The sequence below is a fragment of the Bos grunniens genome, chromosome 18, assembly GCF_055505025.1.
Source record: "Bos grunniens cultivar Pamir isolate PY7600 chromosome 18, Bosgru_T2T1.0, whole genome shotgun sequence".
Lineage (NCBI taxonomy): Eukaryota > Metazoa > Chordata > Mammalia > Artiodactyla > Bovidae > Bos > Bos grunniens.
This window is the reverse complement of record NC_141182.1, coordinates 20,326,778-20,353,700: the sequence shown is the minus strand read 5'-3', so window position 1 is coordinate 20,353,700 and position 26,923 is coordinate 20,326,778. Positions and strand designations below refer to the sequence as shown.

Here is a 26,923-nt window from a genome sequence, read left to right as displayed (position 1 = left end):
TCCATGACATTCTCCAGGCAAGAATCCTGGAGTGTGTTGCCATGCTCCCCTCCTCCAGGAATCTTCCTGACCCAGGGATCGAACCAGGGTCTCTTCCATCTCCTGCATTGGCAGGTGAGTACTTTACCACTAGCGCCACCTGGGAAGCCCCTGTCTGTCTATAATTGACCTTGAAGACCACATATATAGCGAGCATTCTTTGACATCACTCTTAAAAACTCAAGATGCTTTTATTATTTTTTTTTGACGTGTTAAATAATTTATTGATTATACAAAGTGATCCCAACGGGACGCGGGGCGGCGGCGGCCCCGACGCCGAGCCCAAGCCGAGCCGCCGTATAACTTACTCTGTAAAAATATATATACACACTGCGGCGGGGGCGGCTGGCGAGGGCGCCGGCCCGCGTCCGTACCCTGGTTGTCCGGCCCGGCCCCGCGCCCTCAGGAGGCGTCCCCCGCGCCGCCGCCGCACGGGCTGACCAGCGCCAAGTTCGGGGCTCTGTGCTTCTTGAGCAGCCGCGTTATCTTCTCGTCGTCCGAGTTGGGGTCCAGGGGCCGGTTGTACTCGTCGTCGTCGTCCTCCGCGTCCGAGCCGCCCACCTTCAGTTTCTCGGCGTCCGAGTCCTGCTTCTTCTTGGCCGACGCCATCTCCGCCGCGTGCCGCTTGCACCACTTGGTCCGGCGGTTCTGGAACCACACCTTGACCTGGCTCTCGGTCATGCCCAGGGAGTAGGCGAGGCGCGCGCGCTAGGGCCCCGCCAGGTACTTCGTCTGCTCGAAAGTCTTCTCCAGCGCGAAGGTCTGCTGGCCCGAGAAAGTCGGCCGCGAGTGCTTCTTCTTGCCGTCCTTGTCCAGGACCCCGCCGGCCTGGGCCGGGCCGGCCAGGCGGGGGTCCCTCCAGGGCGAGCCCTGCACCACTCCGGGCCAGAAGATGGGCGGGCGCCCGGGAAGCTCCGCCAGGGGCTTGGGATAGCCGCGCGCAAAGGCGGCCGCGGGCCCGAAGTATGCTTTTAAATGATGTCTTTGGAGTTGCCTCCTGAAGGTAGAGATATTCTACTCCATTCCTCTCCTCACACTTTGGGCAGCAGAGATCTCCAACTTCTCCACATGGAGGTCCTTGAATACATTAACTGGAACGTTCAATCAAAAAATGATCAAGCAGGCTGTTTTGACTGAGTATTGACTTGGACAAACAAGATGTGAGTTTAAACAAAACCTTGATGGCCTTCCTTTCTGCTGAAAAGTGAAAGTGAAAGTCACTGAGTTGTGTCCGATTCTTTATGACCATGGAATTATCCAGGCCAGAACACTGGAGTGGATAGCCTTTCCCTTCTCCAGGGGATCTTCCTAACCCAGGGATCGAACACAGGTCTCCCTCATTGCAGGCAGATTCTTTACCAGCTGAGTCACAAGGGAAGCCCAAGAATACTGGAGTGGGTAGCCTATCCCCTTCTAGTGGATCTTCCTGAACCAGGAATTGAGGTGGGGGTCTTCTACATTGCAGGTGGATTTTTTGCCAACTGAGCTATCAGTGAAGGCCCCTTCCTTCCTGCTGCTGCTGCTGCTGCTAAGTTGCTTCAGTCGTGTCCGACTCTATGTGACCCCATATACGGCAGCCCGCCAGGCTCCCCTGTCCCTGGGATTCTTCAGGCAAGAACACTGGAGTGGGTTGCCATTTCCTTCTCCAATGCATGAAAGTGAAAAGTGAAAGCGAAGTCGTTCAGCCGTGTGCGACTCTTAGCGGCCCCATGGACTGCAGTCTACCAGGCTCCTCTGTTGATGGGATTTTCCAGGCAAGAGTACTGGAGTGAGTCGCCAGTGCCTTCCTGCTAGTTGTACCTACAACAGCACATGGGCACATTTGGAGCATGTTGCAATGATATTTGTGCACTTTCAATCTTTATTTTAAACAAAACAAAACAAAACTTAGTCTCTAAACCTAATTTTGAGGTAAATGTAACATATTCCTGATTCGTTTCTATAGGGTTCTCATGGTGTTGTACAAAATAAATATGAAATAGTCTAAGGCACATATTGCTTTAAGTTTTGTATAATAGCTTTTAGTTCATGCATCATCCTTCTTGGACACAGTGATATTTGTAAATTAGTGCCTCCCCTCCCTGGACTATCAAACATGTTTCAAGACAGACCACATCTTATTTCACCACCAATTCTTTCTATATAGCTGATCAATAAGAAACTATCATATGTAATAATAGCTGCTGACATTTATTCATTTTTTAAATTTAACAATGATTAGCAAACAATGACCTAACGGCCAACCTCTGGCCCTACTACCTGTTCTTTTAAATAAAGTTTTATTGGAACATAGTCACATCCTTTTGTTTAAATGCTTTATGGCTGTTTCTAGGCAACAATAGCAGGGTTAAGTTGTTATGATGGAGACAATATGATCTGCAAAGCCTAAAATATTTTCTATCCAGCATTTTCCAGAAAGATTCACCTACTCCTGATTCATAATGTGCTCTGCACTGTGCAGGCATGTTGTGGTCTTCCCTTTCAATTTTCATGGCCATTGTTAAGTGAGATATATAGCAGTTATCCCCATTTCACAGATAAGGAAACTGAGGCACAAAGAGGCTTAGTAAGGGAGTGGTAGAGCAAGAAGCAAAACACAGGAGTGATGCCAAAGTTCATGCATCTCACCACTGCCCTGCCTGCCTCTCACCCCAGTGAGAAAATACCTATCCTTGCCTTTTGGCGGTGGGTAGCATGCAGTTAATAATTGAAGATGGACATCAGGGGGTGTCTCTACTTCTCAAACTCATCACCGGCAGGGCCTCCGGTTCCCTGGTGGGAGAGGCATGGCTGGGAATGATTGAAACCACTGTTGGAAAGGCTGGGAAGGGGCCTGGGTACCTCCCAAACCCTCAGTTGATAGCCTGGCATTGCCCTGACTACAGCTAATCATCTCCCAAGTGGGCATCCACGGAGATTCATTTTGTCAAGGTATGAGCTCTCAGGCAATGTGGGAGCCCAGCGGGGCCCTTGAACTGTCAACTGATGATTCTATAAACATGAGGGAGGGGTGCTTGGTGGCTGCATCCCAGGACCCCCCATGCTGGGCGGCCAACTCTTGAAGCTCCTCCAAGTCTAAAAGGGAAAACTTTCACCTCCTACCAAGACTGGTGCCCCCCTGTCTGCAGAGGCTCCGATGGGTGTGGGGGAATTTCATCTTAAATCAGAAAGAGAGGGGACACAGAGGTTAACAGACAAAGAGCTGTAATGTGAGCAGACTTCTTTCATTTAAAAAAAAATTTTTTTAAACCCCTCTGCTAATGACTTGGTGATTTTCACAGTAGTAAATGTGCTGACTTAAAAAATCTGTGGGAGGTCAATAATTTTCCCTCTGCCTGTCACTGTGTTGATTGTGGTTCTGATGCACCTTAATTACAGTACCTACAGGTGGAGTATTATACAGTGTGTACATTAATCAGAATAGATTTACTGAGGGAAATAAAACTGCCGGCTTCCTTAGGGTTGCACTCTTATCAGGCAGTAAGGGGGCTGGCGGGCCTCTGGGTTAATGCTTGGGGTTTGGAACCCAGAAGCCACCTCACAGCAGCCGATGGTCCCAGAGTGTCTCCATCCTAAGCTGGAGTCCTGTGTTGAACCAAAGAATCAGAGGAGAGTTCCAGAAGTTGGGTTTTCAGTATTTTCAGATCAGAGAGGGCAAAGGTGTGTGTGTGTGTGTGTGTGTGTGTGTGTGTAGAGAGAGAGACAAAGACAGAATGAAAGGGATTGTGCAGTTGTTTAAAGAGCTAATTTTCTGTTGTCTTCCACGGGGACAAAAGGAACCCAAGTCACAGAAAGGCACACCTTGTCCCCTCCGGTCTTATTTTTGTACAGAGAGGAAGAGAAGGACAGAACCTCCACAGGGAGCTGAAGAAGGTACACATCGCCTTCTGCTTGGGGGCTGGGAGGCAGAGGGCTAGGTGTTGCTGCTGTTGATTTTTCTATTTTATTTTGACTTTTACACAAGTCTTTATGGTAAAGTTGATTAGAAGGGAGGCCAATAGCCTCCACTGATCCAGAGGGACAATTTAGGTGGGTGGCTCATGACTCCAACTCTTCACTTAGTCTCCATCCATCACATTCCTCATCTACGAAATGGGTTTCACAGTAGTACCTGCCTCACAAGGTCACTGAGGGGAGTTATTGAGATAATACACATAAAGCACACATAGCAGTAACTGGCACACAGTAGGTGCTCAGTGGAAGTTGGTTATTATTATCAGAAGCTGTGAACTTGGGCTTTTAGGGGGCAGTGAAACACGTTCTAGTCCTGTCTCTCCTAGTTAACTGAAGTGATGTTATCCAAGTTACTAAACCTTTCTTGGCCTTAGTTTACTCATCCATAATGTGGGACTATAGTACTTAATGAGAGCTGAGTGCAAAAGACTTTGCATACAGTGAACCCTCATAAATACTAGTGATCAGCCACAAATTGGGATGTTATCTAATCTTTCAGAAATGGCAGTTCCTAAGTGGCTGATCAAGTTGTAGAAGTAGTGTCTTTCTTCTCAACGTGCTGCTTAAGTCTCTGTCTCTATTGATTTTAGTTTTCAGTCTAAAGACTTGTACTAGACAATCTAATGGGCTGCCAGATTCAGTAAATACCAAAACATAAAAAAAAAAAAAAAAAAACAACAAACCCACAGTTTTTGGGCTCTTGGTTAGGTCTAGACTTGACGTGGCTAATGGGTTATGGAGCACAGTCTCCAGCCTTGGGAAAAAAAAAATTATGAGCTCACAAAACCATCGCGTGTACTTGAGAAGAAAGCCACAGGAAGGTTCCAGTTCAGTTCAGTCACTCAATCGTGTCCGACTCTTTGCAACACCATGAATCGCAGCACGCCAGGCCTCCCTGTCCATCACCAACTCCCGGAGTTTACTCCAACTCATGTCCATTGAGTCAGTGATGCCATCCAACCATCTCATCCTCTGTTGCCCTGTTCTCCTCCTGCCTTCAATCTTTCCCAGCATCAGGTTCTTTTCCAGTGAGTCAGTTTTTCACATCAGGTGGCCGAAGTGTTGAAGGTTCCAAGCAGGACGCAAAGCCAGAGGAAAACATCTCAGCGGAAATAATCCATGCACGTTTCAGAGCCAGGTCCTTGAATTGGCCCTGTTCAAGACATGGACAAAATGCTACAGAGATCTATATTTTGAAAAGAACTTAGCCATCCATCCTTGGGAGTCAGAGCCCCATCACTAACTGTGCACAGGAGCCAAGCCTCCCTCAGGGGAGAATGAAACCCAGCAGGCGGGGAAGACTCAAGGTGACAATTGAACGCGCATTCGGGCTTTGGGTCTATATTTATCCTTGCTGAATGGCCTTTCTGTGGGAGGGAAATGAAGGTTAAAAAAAGTCCTAAGAGGATGAAAGAGGGGAGAGCAAGGGAGGGAAAACCTCACCCTTCTCTCTCCACCCAGCCCCATTTACTCTTCCTTTACGTTCCTTGGTGAAACGTGAACTCCAAGCAGGGCATGAGAGCGTTCCCAGACAGAACAGGGTCTTGCCATCCTCTGCCGGACTATTTCTTCTTCTTCCAAGTAGGTTACTTTGGCCTTTCCTCACCCACCTTCACAACTCCGCCAAATGCTCATGGAGACCCACTGCTATGCTGGGGCTCCGGGGTGATCTAATTGTACAAGGTCCAAATCCTTCACACTTAACTTTTGGCTTCTGCCTTCCAATAAGAGCTCTGCTGCCTGGAGTAGTTGCTCAGCTCAGACTGGAGTTGGCTTAGCAGAAAAGACCTTGTGTAAATACAGTCCTTGTCTTACCTGGAGCCCTTTATGCCACTGGCAGTTAAGTTTCAGGGCTTGCAGCTAAGGCTGACCTTTCTTTGCATTACAACTGGTTTCATTAACCTGCTTTTCTTTCCTTCCTTGGTGTGAGCTTTTGGTGGCCAGATTGCTTGGGAGGAGGGAGGGGTACAGCATTATAGTAGGCACTGCAAGGATACTGACCACAGCATGGCATGCTCAGTAACTAAGTCGTGTCCTAGTCTGAGACCCCACAGACTGTAGCCGGCCAGGCTCCTCTGTCCCTGGAACCTCTCAGGCAAGAATTCTGGAGAGGGTTCCCATTTCCTCCTCCAGGGGATCTTCCCAACCAGAGACTGAGCCCAGGTCTCCTGCACTGCAGGCAGATTCTTGTGTCTGAAAGCACCAGGGAAGTCCATAAGGCGTCAAGCCCTCAGTGTCAATATAAGGAAAGTGAGGTTCAGATGTCACATGGAGCATGGCTGAGCTGAGTTCTTCAATACCTATCACCCAAATAACGGCTCCTCCAGATTTCCCATGATACTAAAGAGCTATTTGGCTATGAATCCAGAGCAGTCTCAAGATACATAACTAATTTAAGTCAGTGATAAATATTAGACCATTTTAGGATGATCTGTTTAGTCTTTTAATCCAGATAAACAGTAACCTGACTACAATAATGGCTTTAGAACTGTGGCTTTAGTGGGGAGAGAGGAATAATTAGAATAGTATTTGCTTGTATGTAAGTGGGAGCTTTCGTGTTTGAAATCACTTGATAGAACAAAGCCCTTGAAACCGTCCTGAACAACGGTTGCAGAAAAAGAAAGTGCTGGAATCTCCTGCCAGAAAGGGTTTGCTATGTAAAATTTCACTTGGGCAGGAAACTTCACAAATTATAAACTAGTGGCATTTCCAAATGAGTGGCATTTTACTTTATGGCCCTCTGCAGCATGCACGGTCACTCTGAAATGATTATATAAGAGACTGGTTTTATTACATCATCTCACTTGGTACCTCTGCCTCCAGTCGGCTCTCCTGGGGAAAGACAAGGGAGTGCCTTTGATCAAGAGGACCCCAGCTGAATTTCTAGACCTGATTTCTGGCCCAGAAGCTGCCTCTAAACAGCTGGGTAACTGGGCATAGCTCTCTATCTCTGTTGATTTTAGTCTCCCGTCTAAAGACTTGTACTAGAGAATCTAATGAGCTGCCAGACTCAGTAAACACCAAAACATAAAAACACAGGCATCTAGTTAAATCTGAGTGTTACACGAATGGTAAGCTTTTTCACGTCTGAGTATGTCCCAGACAATATTTAGGATGTTCACATACTAAACAACTTCATTACCTTTCTGAAATTTAGCTGTGTATCCTGTATGCTATCTGGCAAAGCTAGTCTCTAAAATCCTTTAGACCTTAAATTTGAAGTCTGTAGTGAACACATCTGATGTATTTGTTTCTAAGAGAGAGTGGGCTTGCTAAGATGTGGAGGGTGGGGAAAAAGAGGGAAGCAGCTCCCTGAAAACACCAGCCTATGTCCAGTCTGCCAAGGAATGGGTCACAGCATCTGGAGGAACAGTGTTTTAAAAACATTGCTTCACTTTGAGACGTAGCCCCTGAGAAAACAGCCACCTTTCCTAATGGCATAGGCCCCTCCTATGGCTGCAGAGGGTGTAGGGCACTCTGTCCCCCAAATTGTCTCATTCACTGGCGGTGTTGTGCCTAACACTCCAGAGACAGCAGGTGAAAAGAGATCACTTCTAGTCCTTTCTGTACACAGAAGCAATTACAGTTAATCCTTGCTCCATGCCATCATACACCGAGGACCAGAGAATCCCCACAGCAGGGGGCTAAGCAAACCATCCTTTAGAGGTATTCAGGAATGGTCACGGGCCTCCTCTTTCTCTCTAGGTGATGTGGACATGGCACCCTCCCCAACCTGCTTTTGTCTGGAACAAGTCTCCGGGGATGGAGACAGACAGAGCAAAGGAGAGGGAAGGGAGGGAGATGCTGGAAGTCAGTGCTGCAGGATGGAAATCGCAGTTAGCACAAGGCTTGGTAGCTGGAGGTGGAGTGAGAATAATAAGATTTCCAAAGTAACCTTAAAAAATCATTGCAGATAGCGCTTTACCCTGTGTTACAGTGAGGGCCCTCCCTGAAGAATAATGACCACCTCTTCGGTCCATTTAGTTTGGGTCTTTTACAGTCTATCAGAGATGAGTTTCCTGGAGCCTGGGATCCCATTCAAGGCAGTGTGGAAACATGCAGAAGTGTGTTGATTGCATTCCCACAGTCCTTACATTCTGCCCCTGGGAGGGGGCCCTCCACTGATTTCTGGAATGGATAGGCAAACAACCCCAGTGTTTCCCAAAGCACTTCTGAATATCACTCCCCTGCTACACACACACACACACACACACACACACACACACAGTCAGGACATGAATGAACCCGACAGACAGTTGGCTTGAATTCTGCCTCACCTCCATAAAGAAGCATGCAGAGCCCGGCTGTGAAGACAATACGGTTAGGCTACACTGCTTTATAGACAGAGAGAAAGAAGGAAAACAACTCTTTGCCTTGGATGCAAATAAACTCAGCTTCACCTTTAAAGCTGAAAACCTGTGCCCTTGGCAAGACGTCTGGGGACCGTTCCAGAGGTATTAATCTTCCTCCGTTTACAAGTTAAATAAGTCTTTGGAAACTTTCTCTAGCCCTGCTTTTTCTCTCCAGCACCATCTCCTTCTTTCGCGCCTTTTTAGTACACTCAGAACTCCCCAGACGCAGGAATTCCCCGGGAACCGAGGTCCGGGAAATAGACTCGGGTGGATTTCCGAGTCACCCCCTGGCTGCGGAGCCGCCAGCAGATGGCGCTGTGCCGCACGGTATGGATCCCGCGTGCCGGCCGGCGCTGGAGTGGGCAGTCTGCTCAAAGTTTCTCGTGCCATTCCTGGACCGAAACAAATGTTTGTGGAATTAAGTAGTGATTTCCTTTAGTCTGCGCGACTCTTACTGGCTGTGTTTTCAGGCTCTAGATGTTACCATATGCCATATATTGCTTTCTCGGGGAGAAATCGAGGGTTTCAAAGCACACTTAACCCATCCTAACTGCTCACGTCAACTAGTCAAGGTCTGCATTTTCTGATAAAAATAACCCATAAAACTTCCATATTAAGAGCTAGAATGGTTTGGAAGACAAAGAAATGCTGAAAAATGTAAGTAAACAGAGCACCTAAGATTCTTCTAAGTAAACAGCTGGGGGAGGGGCGCCCTTTTTACCAGGCTCAAAAATAAAGCATGAGAGCAGACAGGATGAAACTCAAGGCTTGGGTGGGGAAGGGGTCTGTCGGGTTGCCGGCTGCGGGGCTTGGGAGGACGGGAGTTGCGTTCTATGATGGCTGGAAACACTTGGGTGCAATGACCATATATATGTATGTGTGTATATATATATATAATTGTGGAGAAAACTTTGGAGATGTGATGATCTTGAGGGCACATCCAGGAGGCTATGAATTTTCACAAGCAAGTTAAGCAGCCGTGGATTAGGGTGATAGGAATTATCAGTGCCCCATTCGTTAGGGCTCAGTATGTATTTAATGTTGTCATAAAATCCGCCTTCTCAAAGTAAGCAAGGCAAGTCTGTGTGCATCTCCAAAGAGATGTACACAGCTTTGTTTGGGATAATGGATTTGACATGACTAAAATCAACAGGGATTAGATGGACCAGCATGGATAGATATGACTAATTGTCATCTCCTGGTATCAGCATAAACATGGCCAGCCCTGCAGACTAGTCATGAGAAGATGGGGAAGCCAGGGGGTTTGGGCGGGACTAAGCTGCAGAATTGATCCTAACTGATTGATAACGTAGGGACTGAATGGAGCATGAAGGAGACTTTGCCTTATGTATGGATGTGAACAGAGCATTTTAGAATTGCTGAGCATTTCCTTGCTTAAATTGGGCTGAGTGTTGCAGCCCTCCAGAGCAAGCACACTGCTGCCTGCCTCGCACAGAGTAACTTTGGGCTTCTCTTTCTTAAATGTTGATCAAACTTTTGAAACTGGCTGAACGTCCCAATTTATCTTTTACACAAAAGAACAGGTTTTGAAATCTTGTTTCAGACTTTTCTAAAGTTTTCAGCAAGTGACCCAATTATTTCTCTTTACATACACAGAGATAATGTTTAACTTTCTTAACTTGTTTTACTGTTTTGTTTTTAAATCAGGAGCTATGGCTACATGGATTTTTTTTAAAGACAATGAATAAATATTTCTAGTTCTGAAATACATCCTTTTAAAGTAAAGAATATTCTGACTTTGAAACTTAATCATTTGAAGCAGTAATTATATTTAAAGTGATTACATAATATGATGAGGTATATTCATTTACTAACATATGGCTTTTCATAGTTGGTGCTGTTTTTTTTCACCTGTTTTCATTTTTTCAGCTAAAGTTCAAAGACATTTTTCTAACCAAATGTCATTTATTATGTCAACGTAAGCTGTTTATACCATGAATATATTGTTAACATAGTGAAATGAAACTTTAGTTCAGCCACTAATAGCAATATTTAAGGCTTCCCAAATATTATAAACACTGCAAATTCTATCCATAATATCCAGAAGCTGATTTTGGATCAAATTTAGACCTGTCTTTCACACAGCGCCACATTAAATTTAAAATTAGTCAAGGATTACAGTTTGCTATGAAGAGTGTCTCCACCTCCAATATGAGCGAATGTCATCAAAGTGAAAGGGAAAAAAAAGGAAAGAAAAGATGTGATTGTTTTGACACAAGTGAGAGAAGCTTAGTGTTGCTTCATTTTTAACCTCGTTTCAAATTATCTTTTAACCACCCTGATATTTCTGCATGGAGATAATCACATCTCATCAGCCTTCTTGAACCGGCAGCTCCATACTCAGAGCTAATGCTCCTTGTTAAATCATATTGCTAAACAAAACATTACAGCTCCTGCAGCAGACTGATGGAAATCAGCTTTGCTGGACGGTCTGTTTTTTTTTCTTTCCATCATTCAATTTTATTTTCTTTCCTTTGGTAATTTTAATCTTATATAAGGTATGCAAATGTGTTTCCTAGAAAGTCAGGACACGAGTTTAAAAGACATAAAAGCAAATCTGCCTTATAGATGAAGACAGAAACCTGTTGAAGTGTTCCTGGGAAAATAATAAACTCAGGGATTCACAGGCACAATTTCATAGAAGAAAATCCTTCTCAGGAAAGGAACTGAAACATGGGACTTCAGGAGAAGAAAAAGCGATCCTGGTTTTAAACATACACAATCAATTATTTCCTAACATCGCTTAAGAATTCACATATCATTGAGGTTTAGCAAACACAGGAAGAACACACGGCTTATTTATTTTAGCACTTTTGCATCTGCAGATGTAAAATCAAAAGACCCCTGCTTAAGCATTTGAAAAACTAGTGTATAAATGACCGACTGCCTTATCTTTACACAATTTGCCTTAACTTCACTTCCTCTCACTTTGTCATTTAATTTGTACGGTTTCCAAATCAGAGTGACGATCATCTATTAGTCCCCCTGGTGACAGAGGGCAGGGCGTTGTTGTAGCCGAGTTAATAAAGCAGAAACACAAGCCTAATTACTGGGGAGATAAACCATGCTGGCAGGGGTTACCTTCCCCGAGATCTGGAGCTATTTGCACCCAGACATTTTGTAGACAGTGTGTACGTAAGGACAGACAGAGACCAAGCAGGTGGGGTGTGTTTGTTTTCACAGAAAGATACTGGTAAATTTCAGGAATCGTCTTCCCTGGAAGACGGTGTGGTAACTGTGTATCTACGCTGGGAGGGGGGAGCAAGTGCGTATTCATTAATCAAATGAGATAATGGGGGGGGGCGCAAAGGTGCTTTATAACTGCAAGGGGAAAGCAAACAGAAAGGGGCATTGTTGCTAAAAGGGCATGTATGAATGTTTAAATAAGTCTACATACACACGTGTTAAATAGCTCTGACATGGTGGTGGTGGTGGTTTGTGGGGTTGGAGGGTCAGGGGAGACAGAGAGAGAGAGAGAGATTGAGAATGCCTCTCTGATGCCAGAAGTTACACCATGGAATGCATTGCTGGATGGAAAGATTTAAATACATGGATATATATATATATATAGTATAATGTACAGACAGAATCATACTATATACAGCATAATGACTCAACAACTTTTACAGCATAGAACCTGATTGAAAATCTAATTTATTGATGACTCAGAAGCATATATTGTGTTTTTATAGGCTTAAATCATGTGTATATGACTATACCATATTTATGCAGATTGTATAGGCATGCTGAGCACTTTCACCATCCTGTGTACTTTTTCACATTTAATATACAAGACTGCAACACTTTTTATCAAGACTGCCATCCTCCCCAATTCCCTCCCTCCCAAGTAAACAAATAAAAGAGCCTACCTGTGTAACTAACATTTAAGAGATATTCATAAAAAGAGAAAAAAATACAGCTCCTGACTCCTGATTTGGATGAATACAGTGATCAGTGGATACTGTAGTAAAAGCTAAGAAACTATGTTTGCAGAGTGAACCTATTAATGCAGCTTTGTCCAACAAATATTAAAATTGCAAAGCAATTTGCCCGTTTGACAATGGCTAATGAACTTAAGTATGCAGAATGAACTTTAATAATTGAGGAAATTGTGCAATTAAGCTGAAAGCAGCTGAAAATTACAAATAAAATTAACTCTCTAGTTTAGCAAGACTATCACTACTTCTATTACCAACCAGTTTGTGTGGGTCTCAAGAAAGTCTGGAAACTTTTAAGTGATTGTACATTTATTGTGATGATTTACCATCAAGATATTGACCTCATTTTTTTTAGTAGAAATGAACACTAATACTTCTTACAATATGTTTCTGAATTGCCATGTGGTTGGAATTATACAAAAGGTCTCATTGGCAGGCTGTGTTTTAATTTTGATTTCATGTTTATGATCCTATCTGTGTCTATTTTAAAATTAAATGGATTACATTCAGCAAAAAATCCTTTTACTAGACTGGCTTGCTTGTCTCATACTATTAGGCTCTATATGTCCAGCTTTTACAAATCTGTTAATACGTAAAACCGTAAGAAGCCTCTTATGTTCAAACCAGGTTGGACCGAAGACATCAGATTAATATTTGATAATGTAGAAGAGCCCTTAATCAGATTGGTTATTTCATGACAGAATGTTTCTGTAATTATCATAATTGTTGTGCTAAATATGTTTGTCTTTGTATCTGGCTTTGGGCGTAATCTTCTCTCTTGAAAGCCACTCAATGTGGAACTTCAGATTCCTGCACAAAACCCAATTAATATTAAGATGACAAGCCCCAGTGAGCTCCAAAGAGGCAACAGCTGAACAGACTCTAACATTCTTAAGTACAGATACTTGAGTGATCAAGTACATCTGAGGGAGACACACAATTCAATAATCCCTTTCTCAAGAAAGTCAAGAGCCCTGTGAGATACGAGGGAAATCAAAGGAACACATCAGAAAGAAAATGACGGGTCTGGTCCTGTAGCGTCTCTATTAAAATGCAAAAGTTATGGATTTTTTTCGGGGTGATGGGAACCTTTTCTGTTTTTATTGATTTCTTTTTATAGCTTGATGATTTCTCTAAGATTATCTTAAAAGCTTAAAGAAAAAAGAGGCCTCATCAAAAGGTATCTTGCATGACAGAAGTGTATATAGTCTTGGTTAACATGAAGGCTCTGTACAGGCTGGGAGGAGAGGAATTCTGCTAGTTCATCAGCCTGGGGGAGGGCTGCATTGAGCAGTGAAATGAGCATTTTACTGCCATATTTGATGCACGTGGCAAAACCACCTTCTCGCCCCTGGACCAGTCAGGGGAGATGAGAAGGGGGCTGGAACTACCTGGGCATTGCCCCGGAGAGGCAGTTACAAAGCTCTGTATTAACAAATGTCTTTCCCTTTGCATTGTGTAAAGCAATCACCTTCATACCCTGACCCCCAATTTCCTAGCAGCCTGGGTGACTCCTTGGATTTACAGCTAACTTCACTGTCCAGAGGTGACATCCTAACCCATTGATTTGTAATCAGAAATTGGTTTCCTGTCACTTTAAAAGTGAGGCACTAAGGGGCAGTAAAAACAAGGCTGTCGGGAGCTAAATGGAGCTATAGTTCAGACCCCGGGGGCCGTTACACACTACCTTCCCCGTGTATTTATTACATTAAAAAACCTCTGTAGAGCACTTTAAATGGCCGGTGACATCCTCTTAGGTGACTTATGGCTCTGTGAAATCAGTTTTGTAGAAACTCCTTCACATGTGCCAAAACAACAACAACAACAACAACAAAATATATATATATATATAAAAAAAGAAAGTAAAACCCCACTCCCAGTGTGCCTGTGTTTGTGCATAAGAGTGTGCTGGTCCCAGTCCACTGAGTCTCTGTGACCAGCATTTCAGCAGCAGGAAGTCCCCACTCTGGCCACCCAGCATCACCTAGAGCTCACTTTGTTCAGACACCACAGAAAGTGAAACCAACCAGCGTGGCCCTTTGCCTCTCGCCTGATAAATCTAGTGGAGCTGTGGAGGCCGCCTGCCCAGTTCCAGTGTCTCTCCTAAGAGAGAAGGACTCACACGTAAACTCATGTCCCTTCGCCTCCTCTGTATACCCCCAGATACCCACCTCGTGTATCCACCCAAATACTCACCTCCTACATATGACACCCTGACAGTTTTTTCAGATATCCCCTTTACAGTAAACACTAGGGAACAAGCGATAATTATATTCAAAACTACCTAGGCTGGAGTAGAAGTAGACTTCTCTGACTTAGGCTTACATTTTCAAAGATGCAAGGGCTTGAAAATTACTGAGACAATGTTTTCAGAGATTCTTCTTATAAACCAGACACCAGTTCCATCCAAATGCAGATCCTCGTGGGCCCTGAGCCCCCATTTCCTTTCTCTGCTTGTCACAACAAGGCAGGACTTCTCTAGAGAGAGACCCTCACCCTGGGAGCAATGTCGGCGCTGTGCACCATTGCATCAAAATTAGAGTCTCTGCCACACAGGCATGGACAAATTCTCTTCACAGAGTGAATTGCCCCAAATTGTGAGATACTTGAAACGGAATGTGTTCCTGTTGCCTTCTGAGGTTCCTGCTAATTAATATTCAAAAGACTCAAAGAGGAAAAATGGATACCTAAATCATACATATGTATATGCCTTTTAAGCTTTATTATAAAGGCAAAATAACCCCTTACTTGGTTAAAATCCAACTTGAATCAACATACAAAGGTGACTGCACTGTAATCCTAGACATATCTGCATTATGTAGGCATGTTACTGCGCCACCAGAATCTCTCAATAGTAATTATTATGCCAAGCACCCTGTTGGCACAATTACACTAAAGCTCTAATTAGTAGCAGTAAGATTAGAACCCCTACATGTTAAATCTGTAGAAGCAACGCTGAGTGAAGGATTTAAAACAGTTTCAAAACATTGTATTGTCTTTATTACAGTCTTTATACTTCAGTAAAGAAGGGTTTTCTATAAAATGCACTTAAAATAATCTGGTCCTGTCACTAAAAATAGGAACGATAAGGTAATTGCAGTCAAACCTAGTGAGTCGGCTCGCTACCTAGGTGCGGTTAAATCGAAAATGACAAATCTAGTGAACTCTACTGGGAGATCCATACTTCCTGCCTGCTGGACGCATTGGTGTTTTTCCAGCCATCAGCCAGGGGAACACGCGGGGGCCATACTTGTCACGGGCCTGCCTTTTCATTACCTCGGAGGAGCCAGGAGGCAGGCATCGGAAGCGGATCTCCCTCAGCAATCTAATCGCAGCATCCGGAGATTTACCTGTCTCCTTAGAGACTGCGGAGTTCGCATTGAACGCAGCACAAGACTCCTCCCCACCTACGGAGATGGCACCAGGGCTTAGCTCCCAGCCGGCTGTGAAGCTGGACGTCAGGTGCCAGAACTGGGGCCTCCAGAGGAAGAGAAGCCGAAGGGCACACTCCGCGGCAGGGGTCTGGGTCAAGCCGAGAGTAGGCAGGGGGTCTGCAGGGCACTCCTGAGCATTTGGGGGAGACCAGAACATAGCTCAAGGAGAGGAGGAAAGGAGACGCGGATTGCCAAATGCCAGGTGTATCTGTTTGGATCTGGGAACCTTTAGACTGGATTTTCCCGTGAAACTGAGTAAATGCTCCACTGTGTAAAATGTTGTAAGGGTGGAAACCTAGAAGCTCAGCAGGAGGGAGAAACAAAGCCATCATCTGCCTGGTAGTTTGCCCTTCCGGGCCCACCCCCTGCCACCTCCACAGCCAACACGGCAGGGGAGCCTGGCCAAGGCCCGGAGCGTCTTCTCTGTGGCCTGCCTGCCATCCATGGGCTCATCTGCTCACCCAGCCCCAGTTATCTGGAAAAACCCTGGTTCTCTCAATCCGTGGAGCTCCTGAGTGGAAAAACAGGGAGTTCTGGGCACACAAAGGGCCTGTCAAGGCTACAGAAGCTGGTGGTAAATTAAGCTTATGTTAAAAAAAAAATACACACACACACACACACACCCCTATATAGAGATATATATATAGTCTTGGCCAAAAAGTCCGTTTGGGCTTTTCTGTAAGATCTCATATATATCTCAGCTGCCCTATAGGCAGAATTTGGCCTACGTACTTTGAGGATGCACCCTTAAAAGCACGGTTATCCTGGAGGGATCTGTGCACAAACATCTACAGAATAGACATTTGAAAAATGTTTCACCTGGGTTTTTCCATAGAAGCAAATGCATTATTTGTTTCGCTTCTCAAATGCCAAGTCAGACAACTCTGGCAGTCTTCAGGATGAAAACAGGAGACAGAAATCCCCAAAGGTTACCGTAGTTCGGCTTTAGTGTCACAAAACGGCAGTTATTTCCCTCGGCCGACAAATTTCCCATAATTACAATAATACCTAGTGAGCGTGTATCTGTAAAGCACACATATATAGACTTTCGAAATGTGCCGTGTAACAGCCATAAAACTGTCTCCAAGAATGTACAGTGATAAGAGGGCAGAAGTCAGAGGATGGCCTCTGAATCTTAATAATTGTATGCGTTCAGCCATATGTTATATCCAGAAGAGCTATTTACTGTAAAATTGAAGGCCAGGAGAGTAGGCACTTTCTGGCTTCTATATTTTATGTTGGCTTCTCTTTCATAGCCCCAGACTGGAAGAAGGAAGCAAAAACATCCTTCTGCTTTACAGGTTATCTCCTTGCCGTCATAATTCTGGTGTTTATATGCATGTATGTTTTATCTACAAAAGATATCCACAGGAGAGCTGATCTTCCTGCAACTGTTACAGAACTATTAAATGTATATTAGCATGGTCATTTTTATTTAATGGAAACAAATAACAGTTAATCTTATTGGAAGGGTTAAGTGGGTTTACTTGGTAAAGGGCAAATCTCTTTGGATGCTTTCTTTTTTAAAGAATAGCTGCAGTGGCTGACAGATGGTCTTTGTCTGAGTGTAGCTGAGGACAGATACAGTTTCTTTTTACACATTTATGGAAGTTGTAGATATAGATGGTTGGTAATATGCGGTGGCCTAGGACAGAGGGCACGCCCGGTGGACAGAGAGGATTAGATTTCAGATCAGTGACAGATGGCCGGCTTAGCAGAGTCAGATAAAATTAAAAGTCAGGGTGGGGGGTGGAGATGTGGATAAAAAGAAACCACTTTCCATGTAAAAGTTGTATCTCTTAAGACAATGGCAGCATGCACCATTCAGTTCTCTTCCCAACCTGGTGTCAAGTTCCTGGGATTTAAATTCCTACATTTTACTTTTTGCCTTTGCAGAAGAGGTGGGATTATTCTTTGTTGATCAAGTTTATCAAAGGGAAATGAAGAAACCAAGTAATTCACAATTTGCCTTTCAGCTTGACTAGCAGAAAGTATTCCATTTGCACAATGACACTGGATTTTTATGTGGGGGTCATTAGCCACAGTGCTCCTCCTCGGTTTGGGCAGATTTTTTTATAAGCCTATTGGTAAGATCCACATTTTTGCTTACTCCATATGCACCATTTAAACCTATCACATCACTATACCCTTCGTCAAATAACCGTACAACATATTTAGTGTTAATTTGTCATGCTGAAATTATTCATCGGTGTCTTGAGTAAGTCCGATAATATTTATGGGTTATGCCATTCCATGTTTTCTGGCAATGCAGTTTGCTAGATTTCATAGATTTACTGTGTCTGCTTTTTTATGACTGACATAGCAATAACCAGATTGCAGAGATATTTATGTTGTTTGTGGCTTAGCAAGATAATTAAAGGATATAAATTAATCAAGTGCAATTAATTAGAAACTTTATGTTCGCAGCAGTCCTTCTTTGCATGTATAATTTATATTTATTGATTTCCTGGCTTTCATTAGCCTATGAGATAACAGCAAAAATGCATTAGAGAAGAAAATGTACAATTAGCGTGAGAGTGAACCTTGGCATAATGGATAGATCAGCACATGTTTGGGGCAAATATAAAGCTTTGTTAACTGTCATAAGCAGTTATAATTGATGAGTGGTATTTCACTACATATCTTTCAGCTGATTAACGGCGTTTTTAAAGAGTCCCCTTAATGGGAAGCTGATAGGTTGGCTAAATTTACATTTTAATCAGAGTATTTATGATGGAGGCAGCCCTAGAAATTCATTGGCAGAGGCTGAGGCGACATTTCCTGAGGGACTGCAACAGGAGTGGGCTTGGAGTGTGTCTACTCACCTATTCCTTCTCTTGTCATTTGTCCCAAAGGTCTGTGGCAGGGGAGTGGCGGGAACATCAGTGGCCTCTTCAACACTGGTCACGTTCCCCGTTAATCTCCTGCAGAAAGGGCCACAGGCCAGGAGAGGGGAACCCCAGTCACGCTTGCCTGTCTTCTGTCCCTGGCTGTCAAATGCCAGCCCCAAAGGCAGCAACAGTGGCTCCCAAGCTTCCGCACCAAGGGCTCCCAGTAGGAGGGAGCGATACCTTAGCCAGAGGAAGAGCAACACCTGAGTTGAGCCTGCTTCTCATATTTCCCACCTGGGTTGAAAGCCAAGCCAAGCAGCTCCAAGGAGACTATGCAAGAGACCACAGCCATGGATCCAAAGGCACATCGACTCATGCTCATAGCTCAACAGCTCCCATTTTAAACCTGGAAGCAGAGCCTGCCCCTGAATCATAAAGCCACTAAAACTCTAGCTCTTCCAAACAGGACTAGGATTAGAACAATCAGAGGAAACTTTCGAGAGGGAGTCAAAAGTAAATCCTCACATAGCAATACCTTCCTCCTTCCTTCACAAAAGATGACAGGGGATTCTTCCTCCAGAATTCCCACTAGAAGACTGAGGTGGAATTTTCCATCACCCCTGTGAGCCATTACATGCCCAGAAGTTGAGAAAGGACAAAAGCTATTAATATTTCTTAGCCTAATATTCTCCCTGGTGGCTCAGATGGTGAACAGTCTGCCTGCAATGCAAGAGACCTGGGTTCGATCCCTGGGTCAGGAAGATCCCCTGGAGAAAGAAAGAGCAGCGCACTTTAGCATTCTTGCCCAGAGAATTCCATGGATAGAGGAGGCTGGTCCATGGGGTCACAAAGAGTCGGACACTACTGAGCGACTTTCACTTTCAGCCTGATACTCTGTTTTCATATCATGAAGCCCACAGGTTGGATCTTTTGTTCATTGTAACAGACTTTGTGTTGGTGTCAGACTTTCTAAGATGGTGTCATGGACAGCCCCCAGCCAAACAGCAGGACAGAGTGGGATTCACGTCTTGCCTGTTGAAGTGGTTCTGCATGGACATCTCTGCAGGAAAGGACCTATTTTTTGTCATTTCCATGTAGAGGTAGGACTGGACAGCCATGTTATACATTTAGTGGGCCTTCCCAGTGTGGTCTTTACGTTAAAAGAATGTCAAGAAGTCCTCTGGAAATAAAAACAAAAGAACATTCCTCCAAGGGGGTTCATTCCTGATTCAGAAACAAACCAGGGAGATCCTTAGGTCAGCTTAGAAAAGGACTTGAACAGAGTGACACTGGAGACTTGGTCTGTTCTCAAGCAAAGACAAAAGCCATTGCCCTGAGTCCTGCCAAGGGCCTTTTCTTCTTTTTATTCCTGCTCCTGTGCAGCCCGAGTCTTCAGAACTCCCTCCCCTATTTCCTGGTAGAGTCCCATAAGTGTGTATTGAATATTGACTGAATCTTCCCTGAATCTCCTTGCCCTGGGGCAATTAGAGTTGAATTATATACACCCAAGCTAGGCTACAAATAAAAAATTACTTTTCCTTTATCTCTGTGAGAAGAAACCAGAAATGAGCAAATATGAGATTAATATAAGTGAAGGAGGATACGGTTTCTGCTTTATGTGGTGATAAGCCCCTTTTTTCCTTTTCATACTAATTATTATTATCATTATTAGTATTATTTTACCCCTCAATTGCCTTAGGATGTTATCCAAGAGGAAGCACTGTATCGGCTGGTGAAAGTGCCACAGTATTATTTATTTCATGTAATAAAATGTATGTAATGATCATGATTAATGTTTGTTTATTGTTGTATCGTTGTGTTTTCCTTCCAGTCCCAGTGTGATACTGGTTTAATTAAACTTGGGAGAGGGTGGGAGTGGGTTTGGGCGACAGTCTTCAGAACTGTATACAATAATGGAGTCTGCACTTGGTTGCACTTACATGTCGATTAAGATGAAGATGTCCTCATAAATGACTGATTCTGTTTGTTCTTTTAAAGGGAAGTCCATTCCCCATCCTTTATTGTGTAATTTACAGATAAATTTGTTGTGACTCAGACCAAAGGCTTTTATGTACAGAAATTGCGATGGCAGTAGAAATTATGGTAATTGAAGAGTGTTCTATTTTAGGTTTTCCTCTGATCACATGAAATGATCATCAGCATCATTCCTGGCCATAATCGTGCCCCAGATTCCAAATTATTTTTTATTAGTTTGTTATCCAGTTTAACTGTTTGCTCAGGGAAGAGAAAGGCTGAGAGGGGAGAGCAAAATATTGTCATTGCTGGTTGATTGTCTTCTCTAAGGAAAAATTAGATAGGTGCAGTCGGGGCCACTAGTTTTTTTCATTTCCGGTGCACCCAAAATTACTTTGCCAAGGCTTCCATTACATAATTTCCTCATTTCCTTGGGAAAAATCAGATGTATGTCCTAAATGGAAGCCATAGAGCTTTGAAATAAATTAATACATTTCTAAAAGTTTTGAAAGCTGAATTCACATATGCCTTAACATTTAAAGCAATTTACAGTTTTAAAACTGGGCTTCCCTGGCACCTCAGTAGTAAAAAAAAAAAAAAAAAAAAAAAAGCCCTCCTGCCAATTCAGGAGATGTGCATTCAATCCTTGGGTCAGGAAGATCCCTGGAGAAGGAAATGGCAACCCACTCCAGTGTTCTTGCCTGGAAAGTCCTATGGACAGAGGAGCTTGGTGGGCTATAGTCCATTGGATAATAAAAGAGTCAGACACGACTTAGTGACTCGACAACAACCACAGTTTCAAAACACTTTAATATCTATTATCTCATTTTAGCATCGCATCCTTTGAAGAAAGTAGGATATGAAATTATTTTATGTAATATGTATATATATAGGATATATGTATACTTCCTATATTTTTCTGCAACTTGTTTTTTCCCTTCAATAATATGCTGAGGCTTTTATGTAAAAATTTGGTTTAATTGGACACTTCTAGGTCTTCCATGGTGGCTCAGACTGTAAAGAATCCACCTGCAATGTGGGAGACCTGGATTCAATCCCTGGGTTGGAAAGATCCCCTGGAGAAGGGATTGGCTACCCATTGCAGTATTCTGGCCAGGAGAATTCCATGGACTGTATAGTCCATGGGGTTGCAAAGAGTCAGACACAACTGAGCAACTTTCACTTTCAGGATGCGTTCAGATTTCTCTTACTATAAACAATGCTGAATCAATATTCTGTTGGAAGGATATGTATGCTTATGTGTATATATACATAAATACATATACACATTCATGCATGTATATGTGTGCATGTGTGCCCGTGTGTGTGTGTGTTTGTGTATGGGCTCCTATAAGCATTTAAGCATACAGTGTTTGGATCAGGATATAAATCAATTAAATTTTTGATACAGTCTATACACACTATGCAAAATATCTATAGGATTCATTTTCTCATTTCTTCCAACCTTAGATAGAATCAACCTTCAAATTTTTACCAACTTTAAAGAAAAAAAATGGTATCACATCATTATTTAGTTTGTGTTTTCCCAATCAGTAGTGAGGAGTGAAGCATCTTTTTATATATTTATTAGTCACTCATATTTCTTCTTCAAACAATTGCCTGTTCACATTATGTACAAATGTTTCTTTTTTGCTGTTTTTCATCTTCATAATTATTTAAAGAACATTACATTAATATTAACTTCAACTGATTGCATACCATGCATCTCAGTCATTCAGTCTCTCATTTGAAGTTCCATTTTGTTTACAAGGTCCTACTCAAGATTTCTGATTGGTGCTTTTTCCTTACTATGTAGTCAGATCAGGACTAGGGTTATATGAATGAAGAAAGGAAATTCAGAGAGAGGGGAGTGCCTTACACCTATTTATTCTGTCTTTAAGTGGGAAAGCCAAGATTGGAGCCCCCATTTGTTAACCACCCTGTCCTCCTCCTCTGTGGATGCTGCCATGATGCTAAGTCTAGAGAGAAGGCATGAAGCACAGCTTTTGAATTTCAATTATCGCTCTGTCAGACTCCCCTCAACCATCTTCACCTGTGCTTGAAGGAAGTTTTCTGCCTATCTTTCAAAACAGCTCCAATCACACACCTGTGAAGCTTTACCAGATACCCTCAACTCAACCTCTGTCTTTTCTGTCAGTATCTGTTGGTAGAACGGGCTTCTAGGGCAGCGTCCGTGTCTGCTTTGTAAGGCAAATGTTTATGTCATAGTTCCCTCCTGCCCTGGAGAGTGAAATTTCATAAGTTAAGGACCTGTGGTAGATTAATTGCATTAGTTAAGTGATCTTCCTCTGTCCTGTATCCATGTCCTGGTGATGTGCTCTTCACATGAAGAGGTGAGGTCTATTCCCCCAACCTTTGAATCTAGAATCACTTTGCCGCTTGTCTTAAGAGGCCTTGTGTGGTTCTGCTCACACTCTTGGTACCCTATCATTGACACCATGTGAACAAACTCAGGGGACTTCCCAGGTTTCACTAGTGGTAAAGAACCGACCTACCAATGCAGGAGACATAAGGGACTTGGGTTCAATCCCTGGGTCAGGAAGAGCCCCTGGAGGAGGGCATGGCAACCAACTCTAGTATTTTTGCTGGGGAGAATCCCATGGACAGAGGAGCCTGGTAGGCTATGGTCCATAGGGTAGCAAAGAGTTGAACACCACTGAAGTGACTTAGCATGCATGCACACTCACACATAATTATTAGAATCAGCTCTAAGTACCTCCATTGAGAGAATTTTGCTAGCGATTTGCTTGTAGAAGGATGGGAAGCCACATGGAAAATTGTCCCAGGGGAGGACATCTCAGACAAGCCATAGGATTGAGTCTTCATCTAATCTACCAAGTGATAGCAGAAGTGAAGTGAAAATCACTCAGTTGTGTCCGATTCTTTGCAACCCCATGGACTGTATAGTCCATAGAATTCTCCAGGCCAGAATACTGGAGTGGGTAGCCTTTCCCTTCTCCAGGGGATCTTCCCAACACAGGGATTGAACCCAGGTCTCCCGCATTGCAGGTGGATTCTTTACCAACTGAGCCACAAGGCTCAGATATATGAGCAATTCCAGCTGCAGCCTGCTGAGTCCAAACTAGGCCAGAAGAAACTCCCAATCACCCCAGAGACGAATGAGCCAAGTAAATTTTTATTGTTTAAACCATTTGGGTGGCTTGTTACATAGAAAAGATGACTGATAACAAGCCTTTCAGCAGCAAAGTAAGCCTGGTCTTATTTGCATAAGGGTGCATAATTCCCATGTCTTCCTCATTTTAGAATCCTTGAAATATAGCCTAGCATGTTACATTGTACATGAGTCGCAAGTTCATTTCAATATTTCGGATCTACAAATATAGTTGTTCTTTGAATTCTCTTTCAATAAGGAGTTAAATGAAATCTTTGACACTTGTTCCTTTGATGTTTGTATGAGAATAATGGTTCTGTCACCCACTTTCAATATGGGGAGAGAGCTTCCCTACACTAACAAGCAACGCTTGGGCACCAGCAGGATGTCCCACAATTTAACTCAGTTCTGACGTTGTCTACCTGGAGATAGTGTCAGATCCCACAAGTTAAGGGCTCAGTCCTACAAAACTGGCCCCCGCACCCCCACTTCAGATACCAATCACAAGCTCGGGTTGTTACCTGTGCTTCTGGCCCACTGGTTATAGATTGGAGGGTCCAGTGATCCCCTCCTTGGACTGGATTAATTTACTAGAGTGACTCACAGCACTAAGGGAAACATTTTACTTACTAGATTATTGGTTTATTACAAAGGATAGTCAAGGATACAAATCAACAACAAGACACATAGGACAAGTTTCCAAACAAAAGAACTATCTTTGGGACTTCCCTGGTGGTCCAGTGGCTAAGACTCCATGCTCTCAGTACAGGGGGCCCAGATAGGGTCCCTGATCAGGGAATTAGATCCTACATGTTGCAACCAAGAATTCGAATGCTGCAAGTAAATGTTTCGCATGTCCCAACAAAGTTCAAAGGTTTTGTGTGCCTCAACTAAAACCTAGCACAGCCAAATAATTTTTCTTTTAAAGTTCTGTCGTATTGGAGTTTGGGGCCACACACTGTGGCTGACTGAAGTGTTCTAATTCCCCAACCAGAATGCACTCTGAACCCGGTACATAACTCAGGAACAGCCAGATGGAAGTGATGTGCACAGCGCAAAGGGCGTGGGGTCTCCATACCCACCTCTAGGTGTCTCAGTCTCCCCAGATCTCCACGTGTTCATTAACCAAGAGACTCTCAAATCCCTTCATTATGAGTTTTATGAACGTTTCATGACATAACCATGACTGATTAAATAATTGACTCTTGGTGATTTATTCAACCTCCAAGCCTCCTCCCCTCCCTGGAAATCAGGGATTACAAATTCCAACCCTCTGTTCCTAGTGTTTTAAAAAGTCACCTCATTTACATAAATCCAGTTGTGGTGGAAAGGGGCTTGCTAAAAATAACATTTCACTTTTATGGCTCTGAAGCAATTTCAGAAACTGAGGACAGGAGACCAAATCCTGTCTCCTACTGCTCTTCTGACTCAAGAAATTTCAAAGGTTTTGGGATCTGTGAGCAAAGATCTCTGGATTAAGACCAAAAATATGTGGAAAATATATTTTGGTCATCTGAATTAGCAAATATATGTTTCTTATAAATCACAATATTCAGAGAGTCATGGTTTTACTTTCACTTGAAATTTTTAACAGCTTGAGAAATCCTCTCAGATGCTCAATGGATTCATGTGACAGAATGGATTAAATTTCATTCCCAAGGTAGAGAAACTCAAGGGCTACTTAAGCTCATGGGTATCTTTTCTTAGTTCCCAATATGAATCTAAATCAGCAGTAGTACCTAACTGATTCTCCACTTTTCCAATTTTATTCTTCTCTGCCGATTTTGTTTTTGTTTTTGATTTGTCTATGGCCAATAAATTATTTCCCATTAATGACATCAGTGATTGGAAATTCGGTTTTGTGGTCAGACCATTTGGTGACTTCTGGGTATGGATTAATGGTTTATAGAGATCTAGTTTTCATTGGGCGAGAGGTGACAGAATCTTGCTTGCTAGTCTTTGCTGTGTGTTCATCTATTATGAGATCAAATCAAATAAAAAGTTTGTACTGGGAAGGAGAATAGCTCCTCAATAGCCAGACTGATGAGCTTTTGTGTTCTGTGTTTTCTCCTAATCTGTGGGTGAAAATACACAATTGAAACTTCAAGATCTCTATGTGTCTATATGTCTGTAGTTTAGAAAGGACTTTACCTCTCAGTGTTTTAGTATGCAGAATTTTCACATCACCAGGAGATATTAATAAACTAGATTATAAAGGGTTTTAAAGGACTTCTGTTCTGATTCATTTGTGGAGATAAATATGCCTTGGTATGAATTAGGTATCCTTAATATTCCCAGAATATAAGAAAATTTAATTCTGAAACTTTAAACACCCTATTTATATTGTTACAGAAACCAACTCAGAAATACTGTAATAATTGAAAGTCACATAATTGAGGTAAATCTTTGATAGACAAAACTACTTTAATAATTTTTGTTTAATGAAAACCACTATATGTGCTCATTCATTACTGTCAGTTATGATACAAACATTTTTATTATGCAGCAGTGTGTTTTCCTAAACGTATACAGCTTTAGAGATCAAATAATGTATCGTTACTCCTATATAATGTTTCATGTGTGAGTGCTCAGTTGTGTCTGACTCTGTGTGACCCCATGGACTGTAGCCCGCCAGGCTCCTCTGTCCACTGGGATACTCCAAGCAAGAATACTAGAGTGAGTTACCATTTCCTCCTCCAGGAAATCTTCTCGACCCAGGGATCAAACTCCTGTATCCTGAATCTCTAGCATTGGCAAGTGGATTCTTTATTACTGAATCACCTGAGAAGCCCCCCATATAATGTTTAAGGCTATAAAAAATATAAATGTACATTGGTGTTTAACAAAATGGAATCACTTCTCATCTACTGTTTATGTCAGCAGTAATTATGTAATTATTTGTAGTATGTCAGCTTGACGATAATTTCCAAGGTCTTAAGGTAACTAAAAACCTGGGCATGATGCTGAGTTAATTAATAAATAAACATTTGGCATGTGATCATTTCTAACTAACACATTACTAAAGCGTTGGTTACTAAGTATAATTTTAAGATTATGTATTTTCCATTTTGTTTTTATTTGCACAGACATGCTGCAAACTTGGCCTGGGTTAATAAATGTGTTTTTGCTACTTGAGGTAGTTGTGTAGGGGATATGAGTGCCAGTTGAATATTAGTGTAACATTTTTCAATTAATCACCCTACAGTTTTCTCTGTGAAATGAAGGTAGTTACTTTGAGTTAAGTTTT

The 26,923-nt window shown here is 42.9% G+C and overlaps 1 long non-coding RNA gene and 1 pseudogene across 1 annotated transcript in view; one reads left to right on the top strand and one right to left on the bottom strand.

Moving 5' to 3' along the window:
• Positions 1-228: 228 nt before the first annotated feature.
• LOC147353207 (homeobox protein Nkx-6.2 pseudogene) lies at positions 229-2,537 on the bottom strand (annotated as a pseudogene).
• Positions 2,538-8,669: 6,132 nt separating this feature from the next.
• LOC147353206 (uncharacterized) overlaps positions 8,670-26,923 on the top strand; it is a 90,988-nt gene continuing 72,734 nt past the window's right edge. The window contains exon 1 of the long non-coding RNA XR_015145002.1: positions 8,670-9,002. This is a non-coding gene — a long non-coding RNA (uncharacterized LOC147353206). The remainder of the gene's footprint in view (positions 9,003-26,923) is intronic.